Source organism: Cupressus sempervirens, chromosome 11, assembly GCF_028749045.1.
Source record: "Cupressus sempervirens isolate cs-2001-9-10 chromosome 11, ASM2874904v1, whole genome shotgun sequence".
NCBI classification, from domain to species: domain Eukaryota; kingdom Viridiplantae; phylum Streptophyta; class Pinopsida; order Cupressales; family Cupressaceae; genus Cupressus; species Cupressus sempervirens.
In genome coordinates, this window is record NC_143128.1 from 633,418,212 (window position 1) to 633,429,867 (window position 11,656).

The following is an 11,656-nucleotide window of genomic DNA, read 5'->3' on the forward strand; positions in this document are numbered from 1 at the left end:
AGATCGACATATGTTGAATCAAATCATGTAGGAATAGAAGATTCATTTGTTCCTTTATTTTGATCCTTCCATGGTGGTTCTTTACACCAATTCTTCAATAGTATACCATTGATTTCTCAATTTCTTCAAAATTTCCACTTATAATATGATTAATCTTCCTTTTTGTCAACAATTATCTTGTTGCTTCATCAAGGGTTCTTTTAAATCATCAATTGAGATAGCTAGACATAATTTGTTTATGACTCCTTCCTTAATTATCTTGTCCTATTCTAATGTTGTCAATATTCTCTCCTCAACCTTAGCAAAGAGATCATAAGGGATATTTCCTTTGTTCAAAATAAGTTATCTTTTGAAATTATTCAAATAAGCTCTCTCTTTCTTCTTCACCATATCTATGGTAATATATCTTCAATCAAACTAAAATCACATGAACAACCAATATATTCAATACACAATCAATAGTAAATTAGGGCCCACTAGTTATAACTTCCTATTGTACTTTACCCATCACAATTTTTTCTTCTTTGGTTATTTCAACCTTAGTATTCTTCTTTAAATCATTTGACTATGTGGATTCATCTCTATCATCATCTTTATCTCTTTTCTCAGGTCCAAAAAGTGGTTGTAAAATGCCAAAATTGGAATTCATAAAAATGAAATTTTGACGACTTCACAATCCCCTTGGAAAAAGAAACCCCCAAATCTTGGGAAGGGATTTTTTGAATCAATGCTTACATACCATGTTAAAGTTTGTAATACAAATACTGAAGGACTAAAAAATTTACAATAGACATGGAAATGTTGTTGATATTGGCCTCAAATAATTTGACTTACCAATCATTGTAAAAAGGAAATGATGAATGTAGATATGCATTTCTTTGGACAACCCAATCAATACAAATGAACTGTTAACTATATTAGTGTTGGATTTAACAATTAAGGGACAAGACAACATAAATTTATATTTTTGTTTCTAGTTCATGAAAAAGCTGATTGATACATGTGTTATTGCCCATAGACAAATGCTTATGCTGCTTTGGAACATTTCTGACAGAGTACACTGATATACATTGTAACATTTGTGTTTTGAGTAGAAATACATCTCCTCCCTATAATTAATTCTTTAAATGAGAGTAGAAATATTTCCATATCTCTCCTATCTCCTCCCTAAAATTAATTCTTTCTCCCTAAACCCAGCAACAACCCCTGTAATAAACAAAAAAAACTATCCTAAAAAGAGAAAAAATCAATTTGTAGTCACAAATTTTTTTTCTAATAACAAATCAATCAGCAGTTAATGGTTCATTACACCATCCTCTTTATTTTTACAAAATTTTGAACTCCTGGTTCAAAGAACTCATGAACCCAAGTGCCATGGCTCGCCCTTCCACCACGTTAGGTACTTCTGCAATCTTTCACAATATTTGTTCCACTGCTTTCAAGGCTATAAATTAATTTGGTTTGCCAAAATGTTCCCTTTCTATTTTCTCAGTTTCTTGTGGGCTCAGACCTACCACTAGTTGTCCTCTACTAAAATCCGTTTCTAGTTATTCTCATCCCTTGTCCAACTTTTTATTTCCCCTGTATAGAAACAATCAAAATAAAAAATCAAGTAAAGGGATCATAGGCAATCAAAAACAAAAATCAAGTAAAGGGATTAGAAATGCCCCATAGTGTTTCCTCCTTCCCTGTTGCATGCTATTTACACAGGCCTTCCAATTATCCTTTATAGTTTGTATCTTTCCCATGTCTTGCTCTATATAGACAATCAAGAGTCCATTTTTCTCTTCATCTATGTATGTTGGCATATCATCTTTTTGCATGCTCACAATATTCTGCCACTCAGACACAGCAAGCTGATAATTGATTCAGATTCAAACTCCACACCGAGATTTGTCAAATTGAAAAAACCATGAAATCTTTAGATTTCTAAGGATGTAAAATTTTTCTCAAGCACCTTTTACCAAATAAACTTCAAAAACACAATAAACTAATCAAATAAAAGCTACATAAGTATGCATTGATCACATGAGAATAATTAAAAGATTTTGATCACATATTAACTCTATTGAGGGTACTACTAGATTCCAACTCAACTTGGAAGAAGTTTTGTTAAAGTTCCTAATGGTCTTGACATTGTTTATCACCACACTTATCATTTTTATTTATGGTACCTCTAGTTCTTGTGTTGAGACCAACATCCCCTTTAGTAGTCACCATAGAACCAAAACTAATTGCAACATGTATGCAAAATGTGGAAATATAGACAAGGCACATTAACTCTTTGAACAAATTCATCTAAGAAATGTGGTATCATGGAATGCCATGATTGCATGATATTTACAAAATAGATTTTTTGAAAAGGCTTTAGAAACTTTCAAGCAAATACTATTGCTAATGATTTATTGCTGCTCTATTTTGGTATTTGATGATTGTCCATGCTTAAACATTTAATGTCATTATGGTCATATGAATGGATTCTTTGCCTTAGAACACTATCATCTTCAAAATCCTATATGAAATCTATATGACCATTTCATTTCTTCAATATGCCCTATGGATGTCCCTATCTAACTATGTGTCTTTTAATTGCATATAATAACTAATTTATGTGCTTTTTCATGACTATGTTTGACTCATATAATTGTGATCTCTCTAGCACTATGATGTCGTTTAATATGTCTTGCTAAAGCTTGTAAATTTTGTTCTTTTTGCCATGTCATGTAATATGTCTTTCCTTGTAGCTTATATGTTTTGAAATTTATGTTAGGCCTTGTAGCTTATATAATTTGATTGTTGGAGAGCTTCTAGAGCTAAGCAAGAAGACCATTGCACGAGTTATAGTCGTGCGCTCGGGTATGAAAATTGTATATTTTTTAATCTAATGTATATTTTAACTAGATTTTTATCGTATATGTTTTGAAATTTCTTTTAGTGGCTTAATGTTGTAAGGTCTCTTGAAATAAGACCTTCAAGCGGTTGGTCAAAGTTTTACAAATAATCTTAACCACAAATTTGCCTAGAGCAATTGACTGAATGTTATAAAAGGTGATTGGGTTAAATGTCTTAGGAATAAAGTCAAAGAAATTATTTTTAAAATATTAAAGTATTTAACTAGGTCTAAGAAGATTTGTGTACTTTCGACAATTTTTCTTAGTTTTTGAAAGTTGTAGACCAAAGTTTTCATAGCCCGATTTTTGCTTCCTGCGAAGAACGATCATGTCAGATAATATAAGTGAAGAAAAAAATAGGGAGACAATTGCTAGATTGTGGTCTAACTTGAAAAGAAAAGGTGATGGAAAATGTTATTATCCTTGAAAAATTTGTAAGGGCTTAAACTGTAGAAGATTGCAAATCAAAACAGTTAAGAGACATTGTAGGGAGAATGGTCACATTGAAGGAGGGCATGACTATCATCCACTGGTAAGTTGTTCATTATATCATTTTAACAATTTATATACATATGAAATCACTTGATGATGAGTTGATCATGGTTTATTTATGTTAATCAATTTTATATAGGTTGATCTCCCTAGGGAAGTACATGATATGAACCACAAAAATTTGAAGAATATGGTTTTCGAAGTGGAGGAACATGGAGGTGCGAATATCCAAGGTGAAGACAATGATCCCATGGAAGATGACTATCATGTGCTAGAAAACACAGTTGAAGATGATGGTATAAATACATTGATCCATGACACATTTAGTCTGAGCTTATCTAATGATGATGATGATGATAGCCTTGATGTACCTCTACTTCAGAAGGCATACAAGCCCCTATACAAAGACTCCCAAACAACTCTTCTCTCTACTGTATTGTTATTGTTGAACTTGAAGGTTATGAATGGTTTATCCAATATAACAATGTCACGTATATTAAGGTATGTCATATATGTCTTTATAGTTAACAAAGGGTGAATAATGTACCACTAATATTGTTTATATTAACAACTTATATTTTTTTGCTGTAGATTGATAGGCGAGTTTTTGTTACCACCATCAAATATTCTACCTTGCTCATATCGAGAATTATCTGCTATTATGAAAGATATTGGAATGGAGTATGAAGCAATACATGCTTGTCCCAATGATCATATTATATATTATAAAGAACATGAATTTGCAACACAATGCCCTGTATGTCATACGAGTAGATATTGAACAGATCAACTAACAAAAAAGGTGCCTCAAAAGGTTCTTTGTTACATCCCCATTATTCCACAGATGTGACAATTATTTAGGTATAGTAGCTTGGCTCAATTTATGGATTATCATGCACGCAATAGAAGTTGAGATGACATTATTCAAATCCCTATAGATGGTTCGACATTTATGCACATAGAGGAAAAATGACAACACTTCAAAGAAGAATCTCGTTAATCTCAAGCTTTCATTGGCAACGGACGGTGTCAATCCATTTGGAGAGATGAGATCTATTTACTCAGTGTGGCCTATTTTTGTTATCAACAATAACATTCCTCTGTGGATGTCAATAAAGAGGGAGCACATTATGTTGGCAATGATTGTTCCAGGTATCTTATCATTTGATAGTTATTAATTTACATGTACTTACAAATCTTGCAGTAAAATGGTCACAATAATTATGTAATGTTACTATTCATTCAAGTAGGTAAATATCAAGTTAAAGATATGAATGTATATATTGAGTCTCTTATCGATGAGTTGGTGGAGTTATGGAACGATGTCACTATGTATGACATGTCTAGACCAATAGGACAAAGAAAATTTCAATTCCATGCAATACTTGCATGGACAATACATGATGCCCCAGGGCTAACACATTTTTGTGGTATGTTATAGTGAATTCAAGTTGCACACGATAATTCTAATTATAAAAATCAACATATTTAATAATCCCAGTATATCATTATCTTGTAGGTCTTCAAACAAAGGGAAAATTTGCATGTCCAGTTTGTGGTCCAAAGATGAAATCTCATCATTCAAAAAGTTTAGGAAAGAAGGTGTTTGATGAGTGTAGACACTTCCTCCACAGGAATCATAAGTACCGAAGTACGGGAAAACATCTTTTCAATGAGAAAGAAGAGACTACATCAAAGCCACAAAGAATGACACCTCACCTATGGAAGATGGAATATAATAGAATTAATCGTTGAGGTAATTTCGTTCCACCCAATGGTTTATGTTTGTAATTTATATATTTCTATTGTGATTTTTGTTTACTAATTGTGTAATTGATGATCATGAAGGTCGTCAAGGTAGTACTGACAACCTTCGAAAGGGACTAAAAAGCTATCCCAGACAATTTAGTAGGTTTCCCTACTACGAACACTTACAAATTGTGCATTTGTTTGATACTATGCATATTGGAAAGAATATAACACAGACATTGTGGAAAATATTGGATGGAAGGTGTGATAAAGAAAAAGTTGTCAAAATTTGTAATGACATTCATGAATCCAATTATACATTGAAGAATTTCATTCACTCAAATAGCAGCAGAGATTAGATTAATATAAGTGCCCTTCCTTGGTTATTAACAAAGCAACAAAGTGATGCCATAAAAGAAGTCATACAAAAAATTTGATTTCCCACAGGATTTGTTGCGAACATAAACAATCTCATATATAAAAAAAGTGAGTTTGGGCCAAGGCTTGAAATGCATGATTGGCATACTTTCATCAAGGTAAGTTATGTTCTTTTGTATTTACAATATAATCATAAACTACATGTACTGTTCATTATGTTATGTTAGAAAATAATGAAATGATTGGTTTATAATTACTGCAGTACGTGCTTCCTTTATCTCTCCCAGATCACTTCAACAATAACATCAAACAAGTGATATACGATCTTGGAAAATACATGAGGTGAGCAGTAATATCTGTTCAATTTGTTGTATATATTTATTATATTCACGATTTCTTTTTCTTGCTATGTAATCCATTGTATATTATTTTGTAAAGTCTCGTATCTATATATTTTTTGTAGACTTGAATCTCTTAATGTAGGTGGTTGTCATCTAAAGAAATCCATAAAGAAGATATAAACTATTGGAAGAGAAGAATTCCTCATTTACTTTGTGGAATGCAAAAGTGTCTACCTCCAACTTTTTTCAATGCACAGGAATACTACCTCATACACCTAGTTGAGGAGATTGAATTGTGTGGACCTGTACACACTAGGTCAATGTGGATGGTTGAGAGGCATTTGAAATCTTTGAAGGCTTTGGTTCAACAAAGAGCACATCATGAGGGTTCTATGGTAGAGGGATATATGGTATACCAAACTATGGTGTACATTACTAAATATCTTCCTAAGTTTGCATCAAATATCCATGTAAATCGCATTTGGGATCTCGAGCCTTTTAAAAAATTAGAAGGGGCGTACATGATGGGGAAAGGTACATTGAGGAAAGTGAGAGGTAATAAATTATAAGATGTTATTGTAATAAATTATTTCTTAATCTTCAAAATAAATCAATTATAAGTTGTCTATTTCTTTTTGTATAGGTGCTCGAGAGTGGGATGTATGACATTTGTATATTGCAAACAATCTTGATTGGATGACGGTATGGATTGAACGATGTCAACATTCTGATCACACATTAACATGGGAAGGTGCATCTTCATTGGTTAAAGAAGCTCATCATAATGGAGATTCCAATGTTACGCAAAGGGAAATAGATTTAGCACGTGGTTTAAGAGATTTCCAGGTAAGTACAAATTTATTAATCACCCGTATGTTTATCAACTCACGATACAATAATTTTGACATGTTTCACATATTATTGCAGGTTAAACACCACAAGGCTATGTTCTGTAATGGTCAAAAATTTTGCATCAAAGTGTTGGATGACATGAAGAAAACTTGTGATTCAACAATAACTACAGTCTTTCAAGTGACTAATATTTCATCTAGAAACGACTTACATCCTCAAGAGTCTAAAAATTGTTACTATCGCATTTTGGATGATATACTTGAGTGTGACTTTAGTTCCTTCAAATTAGAACTCTTCATTGTCAAATGGTACAGGCTATGACTTAATCCAAATGATCCTAATAGAACTATTATTGAACATGATAATGGATTTACAATGGTTAATACAAGGTCGTTTGAGCCAGTTGGGGATGAGCCCTGTGTTCTTCCAAGCCAATGTGAGCAGGTATTTTACTCAGAGGTTCCACATAAACTGGGTTGGTCATTTTTTGTTAGACATGAACCGAGAGGAAGGTCGATAAAGTATAATGCGATGGAAGAAGAAGATATCGAAGAAGTAGAAGATGATGTAGATGGTGATCACGATCGATAGTTTTTGGATGATGTTCCTGACACAAATTTTCATGAAGAAGAAGAAGAAGATGATGCCGATTATTCTGCTACTGATGATGATGATGAAGATGATGTTGATGTTGATTTTGATGATGATGATGTTGATGATGATGACAACGATGATGATGGTGAGGATGATGATGATGACGACGATGACGATGACGATGATGATGATGATGATGATGACACCAACCAAGCATCTTCATAAGATCCCTCTCCTTGATCCAAGCCAAATCCATAACCTATCAGAGTGCACACCAAATCCTTATGCCACCTTAGGTTCTACATCTTTGGAATAATCCCATGAATGTCCCTCAATCCATCCAATGGATTCATCCAAGCAATCTAATCAACAAACTATCAAATGCTCACAATGCCTCAATAGGTGCCAAACTTGACTTCACCTTAATTAGGTGTTTCCTCCACCTCTACACACATCAAACAACTTCAAATAGCATTTCCCCAAGGTGACTAAGCCCTCAACTCATCAACTAATACAAAAACCCACTTTTAGCCCTTCCCTAGTAGGCTTAGAATGTGAGCCTGATTTAAGTGTTATATTGTGTACCTTTAAATTTTTTAAATTTTTATGTGATGCTTATGATGGATGTGATTATGATTATGATGTGATTATGCTCACGATAATTGAATTACATTTGTAGGAAACTGAACTCCTTTCAGGAGCATCCCACACAGTCTCATGGATCGATAGGTATAAGTCAATACCCCTTATAGACAGTCTATTTAATACACTTATCAATAGTAAGCTTGATGTCTTCTAAGATCTCTCCTAGTTTCAGGTACCGGCAAATAAGTATTTGTCAGAAGTGTCTGTCTTGAGTGACGGAAATATAGGAATAGAAGAGGAAAGTGAGACATGCAGTTTATCTAGAATAGGGAGATTAACTAGAGGTCAAAGGACTAGAAGGAAATTCAATAAATGCATGAAATTTTTCCTTTCTCAAGGGGGGTCATGTTCTTATGATGATGAGATAGAAGGCAACATTGAGGTGCCCTTGAGGTACCAACATCTACAAAAACATTGGGTACCCAAGGAACTTCCTCCAATAAACACTGATTTTTGTGTTAACGAGAGGATATATCGCATAACACCATCATCATTACATGGTTTGGGCCTATTTAATATGGATGGCATAAAGGTGTCTTACAAAAAAGTTTCTGAATTGATGGAGTATGTTGGACCATGTTACGATTACAAAAGTTGGATGCATATTGTTCAATATAAAAAAAGTATGCTTAGGTATGCCCTCTTGGAAAATTATATACAACATCAAGACAATAATCAAAGTAAAAGTGTGGCTATATACATTGATGGAAGGCCAAAAGCAACAGGGAATATTGCAAGTTTTATAAATAGTACATGACCTGGGTCAACTATAAAGCAACCCAATTGCATATTTGAGGCACGTGTGAGAAATTGTGTATTCATCTGTGTGATAAAATCAATATGTGCAGGGGAAGAGCTGCTTATTGATTACAATTTGAACCACATAGATACAACTGAGGCTACTATCATCATGGGGTTGGTACATACTATTAAACCAACTTCTAATCAATGACTCCAACATACCATTTAGTCAATAAATTTTTGGCTAACATTTTTATACTTGATCTTTGACACAAGGGCACAATATGGAGCAACCGCCCAGAGGGGATGCTAGCGATGTTCCCAACTCATCTACACATGAGCAGGTAAAACTCATTGTAATTGTGCAAACTAGATAGAAGCAAAATGTTATTTTTTAATGTTGTTTTCTTCATTGTTTTGGAGTAATTTTGATAATACTAATACTATTGTTGTCATAGAGGGCCAGTGGTCAAAGGGAGCGAAAGGAACCTGCAGTCCCTCAATAGCCCCCCCTTGAGGAGGACCCTTTCTATATTGATTTAGCAGAGACCGATGACCCGATCGGTTCGATTAAAAAGGTGCTAAAGAAAATTGGTAGAGAAATTATACGTTTGGCAACCATAAAGCCTACTACTTAGGAAATAAAAGATAGGGGATCTGAATTGTTGCACACCTCTAAAACCTTAAAAGTAAGTATTAATGAAATTTTTAATTATAATAAGAGTTCAATAATGGTTTTTATGTCATGCTCTTTTATGGCATTAATTAAAAAATGGATGCGTTGTCTTTACAGAGTTTTTTGCATGATTTTGAGCCCCATTCCCATGATGAGGGTGCTGCAGGTGGTTCAGGTAGATCCCATGTTCCATTCCGCACTTGTATTTTCTACTGAATATATATAGGAATGATCATAATCATTGACAATACATGCTCAAACAATCCTTTTTTTTAATTCTCTAACAATATTGTCCATGCTAGTCCACGCGTTCTATATTTATGCATGCTCTAACAATTTTATTCTTTAGCTTCAAATCAATTGTATCCTATGGCAATGTCGCCTCCATCTAGGACAACCACAAATCTCTTTCTGACTGCTGAGTCGACAACACGCAGCTTACAGGCATCGACTGTTGCACCATCTACTGGTACACAAATCCCTCTTTTTCTCTCTTTTGTTATGTGTTTAAGTGTTATGTGTTTACAATGTAGATTGTAATGACCCCCCTTTGGTAGTCACTCAACGTTTAAACTTTTTCACAATTTTATGATTCCAAACCATAAGAACTTGACTCCATTCATAGCTTGGATATACAAGGTTATGTTATAGGTCAAACTTCAATTAGCTATTTTTAGTTATGAAAGATTGTAATATTGAAGATCATCTTCTCTTGTAGTATATTATCGCAATTATATTCTGATGCAAAGTCTGGTAGCCACTTCTTCTACTAGCCTTCTGAAGGCTTTCACAATCCAATTTTTGGATCTAGGACTTGGTATAAGTCCCCTTACCCACACCAGGTATACACAACTGTTGAGCCCAAATGGGGCAATCCACTTCAAAAAATTCACTCACTGACACAAGAAATGGTGACAACAACCAGGACCTTCAGTCCAACCACAATCCTCAGTTTGTTTGGAATCTACCAAATCCACAACAATCCTTTGCACTTCTAGGCCTACAATCCTTGTAGCCTTTCCAATCCATTTTCTTGTATTTTCACCAACTATCCCTCTATGGCATAGGGACTTCTCCACTATTTTAGGCACCTCTTAAGACACTTGCTAGAATGCCAAAATCTTCTAGGATGATCTTGCTCTAGCACCCTCCAAACTGCTGCTTGGTACCTAGGCCTAGTTGATCAAGTTAGGCTAGGGCTTCAAGGAAGGATGGACTATGTGGGTTCCCAAGACCTCCTAGGTTAGGTTCCCTACACCATATTCATGTGCTTGATCATGCAATGAGATGTGAATAAATATTGCTTTTATTGATGAAATAATTGTCTAATCTAATGTCCTTGATTTCATAGAATGGTTAATGTGATAATAAATCTATAGTGATGTAGCTGATATTTCAGATGAGCCTTATAAACTTACATCAAGTATTATTTTGTTTCTAATGTGTATGAGTTACTTCATGATAAATGGAGTTGTCTTGCTTTGATCTTCCTTAGTAGTAATCAATGCTTTCATCATCTTTAATATATATATATATATATATATATATATATATATATATATATATATCCATTGCTAAAACTATGTTGTAATTATTGGCTCTGATCTATATCTGATTTTTCGTCTTCCCAATAGTCACCCTTCATAAGTTACTCGAGGATTCAACAATGTCTTGGAATCCACTCAAGGAACTAGAGTTCAACTCAAGGATCAATAAGAATTCCCTAACTTTAGGATATCAACCAAACACTCCTCTGTAACAGGTTCACTACCTTGATTCATTTTGAACAACTTTCAATTCACTTTGTCCATGTTTCAACTTCCCTTTCATTGGGAACACTCCTAATTCACCCTTCATGCAATCAACACTTAATCTCTGTCTTCAAGGATTCTCTTGATCCTTCCAATGCCTTAATAACCTTCAAACAACATAACTAAGGAGTTCCAACCCCTACCAAGTATCAACTCTATACCAATCTTCAAAACTTCCTTTTGTAGGACTATCCTATTAGCCCTGTCTTGCAAGAAAATTGCATTTTTCTTCCAAATTTCTCAATCACCATGGTAACTTCACCTCTTCAAATACCCTTTAATGAGTTCTTAAACCCCTGCAAATATCAACCTTTCAACTTGTGACTGATGAACCCTTCTATGGCCGTCTCTACAATTAATTAGGCCTAATTAGCCCTTGCCTAACAAAGCAACTACCTTTTGTGCTTATTATCAACCTCCCAAATCTTTACACAACCTTAAGACATCTAATAAATAGTAGGATTCCTCAACTTGTTTAACCCTCCA